Source organism: Buceros rhinoceros, unplaced genomic scaffold (assembly GCF_000710305.1).
Source record: "Buceros rhinoceros silvestris isolate BGI_N320 unplaced genomic scaffold, ASM71030v1 scaffold7536, whole genome shotgun sequence".
Lineage (NCBI taxonomy): Eukaryota > Metazoa > Chordata > Aves > Bucerotiformes > Bucerotidae > Buceros > Buceros rhinoceros.
The window spans coordinates 96409-99633 of NW_010415754.1; the positions used below are offsets into that span (position 1 = coordinate 96409).

General features: G+C 41.5%; 1 protein-coding gene across 2 annotated transcripts in view; it reads right to left on the reverse strand.

The window, feature by feature from the left end:
- Window positions 1-3225, reverse strand: part of APP (amyloid beta (A4) precursor protein) — a 109365-nt gene that overhangs the window by 76447 nt on the left and 29693 nt on the right. The gene's annotated exons all lie outside the window — the stretch shown is intronic.

Sequence of the window (3225 nt, forward strand, 5' to 3'; positions counted from 1 at the left end):
TATAGGACACAAGGGAGCAACGATAATGTGAACATTGAAGAGAACATGAATAAAGAATGGAGTAAATAAATAAGCATGAAGGGGGATGGGGAGAGGGCACAAAGACCAAACAGAAAGATTAAGTTAAAAGTGGAGGAGGGGAGCGGGGGAGGGGGGTTGGGTGGGAGAGAGGGGAAAACAGAGGTAGCCTAGATGGAAACTGTTCTGCACTGTTTTTCTTCTTCTCTTCTTGGGATGAGGATGGTATTTGCACTACGGCTAAGTAAAAACACTTCCAGCAACATTAGACTGGTACCAAAGACAACATCTCACCTGAGCACTTCAGCACTTCTAATAATTTTCATTACCATTTCTGTTCAACAAAATGATGAAGAGTAAAGAGAAACACATGGTGATACTGAAACAGTAGATGAAACCAGAGGAAAACAAAGTTACTTTAGGAACAGAAATAACAGGTGTATAGATCAGGGTATACTGAAATACACACTGAAATAACATAAAAATACAGGAATAAGAGTATAACTACAGTAACTTGGAAAGTGTACTCTGTAGGCTCGAAAAACTCCAACCAACCCAAAGCCTCCAAACCAGGAAAAAGCCCTCTGGGAGATCTCTTCTAAAAGACCAGACCAGCTCTACTTTTCCCCACTGCCAGTTCTGCAAATGAAGCGAATCAGGTCAGGTACTCAACCTAATCCCACTTTCCTTAAAGGGAAAATGACTCAAAACAAATTGGAAAGCTCAAAGTAAACCGAAGTAACTATGGAAAGAACCAATGGTAATGCTCTTGGTGTTGTTTTGTTGAACTGAACCTAAGGAAAGAAACAAAACCAAAAATAACTTCCAGGGAGATAGGGAGGAATCTCCTGGACTTATCTAAATATCTTAATGAATATGATATACAGCAAATTTATAAGTTGTTTATTTCATTTCTGATTCCACATGCTGTGAGCAAATTGCCAGTCTTAGAAGAGAAGACCATTTATCCTCCCAAACAGCATGAGCTGAACACTGTCTGGTGCCAGGACACAAGTTTGAAGAAGGAAGACAATCTCATTTCCCATTTTCATTCAATTCATGGTATTTTTTTCAAGGCCATGGTCAAGGTCACTCTTTGTAGTAGAAGATTTCCTGCAAAAAGATCACTAGGTTGACTGTAAGTGTACTAGAGTAAACTCCGCTGGCTTGCTATTACAAGCAGTCAGTGTTATGATTTCACCTACAACTTGTATAGGAAAGGCGCCACCACTGCATTATCAAAGCGACAAATAAGAATCTCACCCTTCCGAGTTTTACAGCGTAAAATAATACTTTGTGATGTGACTGATCTTTAAAGTCAGCAACACCCTTCCTTCCCTCTGTGTAATAATTTTGGAGCGCTATGAAAGCCAGAAATAAACTCTGAGATTTTAAGTGCTGGGTGAGTAACTACAGGTCTGTACGCAAGATGCACCATCTTCAAACATCTCTGAGTCTGCACACAGTCCCACTGCAGAATTCGGACAAAGAAATGCATCCATATGGCTCAGGAGCCAAAAGCAAGGTGTAAAAACTGGATGTCTAACAAAACTACAATCTTGCAGTAGTCAAGATGTACTACAAGTCCTTACGTATGCTGTTGTCCAGCCTTTAGAAAAATACTATGGACATTTTAGCAATGCTGACAAAGGCAGTAACGATTCTTAATTCCTACCAGGTATGAGAAAGGTATGACTTTTCCCAACAAGAACCAACACATACAGCTTTTAGAAACGCTTATACAATAGTAAAACATTCAGCGCAAGAGGCCAATAGCTATTCTTTTTTTAATCCTTCTTTGTTGGACGTGAAACGTGGGCCTCCTACCTTTCTGGGGTTGGTTTTTTTTTTTTTCAATTTCTGGGGAATGGAACAGGAACTGTCACAGGAGGTGTGCTACCAGAGGTAGGTGACTTTCATTTGCCTCATAGAGGCCAAAGCAAACGGCCGAAGTATCCAAAGCTTTGTGCAGGTAAAAATGCTCGTTGCTGTCACTCTTAAGATGCAAAGTAGCAGAAGGTTCAGTTTCTCAGTCGTTTCCCATTATTAGTTTTGATGGCCATCATCCTGCCTGGGATCCAACCACCGCTAACACAATACTCACCCACATGTGCCTGGAAAAGGTAATCGACCTTTACAAATTCTGTGTTGGCCATAACACTAAAGAATAAACACAGCCTCACCTTGGCTACCTCAGACTAACTGTACAGGAGCTCCAGTGGCTTTTCTAGGCTTATTGTGTTCCAGCATCTCTCACTGCAGTGTTTCTAATACGCCTCTAGTCTGGATAAGACAGTTATCTTCAGTTTACTTTCTTTCCTTCTTCCATGTCTACCATATCAACTGCTTTTCAATACCACATACTCTGCATTTTTCATTGCATAAGTATTTCTTCTTTAAAATTATCTTTTTTTCTACTACTGTCCAAATTTAATTTATTACAAAGTCCAAGTTTTTCTTGCCTGTCGTAGGGCATGCAATCAAGGACAAACATTTTGCATCTCTGGAAATGTCTTACCTAACAGGGGTACTTAAGTTTTCAAAACTCCAACCTTTTAGCAAATATATTATAGACTTCACTCCAATCTACTGCACAGTTGTTCTCTCTCTTCACTACATTTTCTGTCCTGTTGCAGAAGCTGATCGCTGTCCATGAGGTGTCCTCATTTGCTTTGTGGTAGACTTTCTCCACGACCCACCACGGAGCTTTGCCACAAATATCTCCAGAAGATGAACTGCAGCTGGAGTACCAGGGCAGCAATCCTGCCTCCACAACTGCTCTTGCTCCTGCTCCAGTAAAATACAGGTCAGCTCCTCTGCTCCACAACACATGGAGCACACCTTGCTAAGGCTCTGCACGTGTTTGTGTGCATTTTCAAAATTTTCTACTTACTGCAAACTTCCCTAGGTGCAGTTTGGAAAATATTTTATAGAAGGAGCCCTAATGTGCTGCTTCTGCTCTGCTATTCCACGCCCTGTGAGCAGGCAGGGCAGTGAGATATGTACTCACTCTTCACTGCGTCAGATGTAAATGGCAGCCAATACTCTCCCAAGAGTATGTGCTAGCAAGAAAAATGGGAGGGGAGCGTACCAGAGGCTCCCAAACCAAGACCCAGTTGACAAATCCAGTGTCTGATTCATCAGCTGCAATACCCTGTGATGGAGAAAGCCACCCTTTTCAAACCAAAAATCAGAGTGCAAACACTC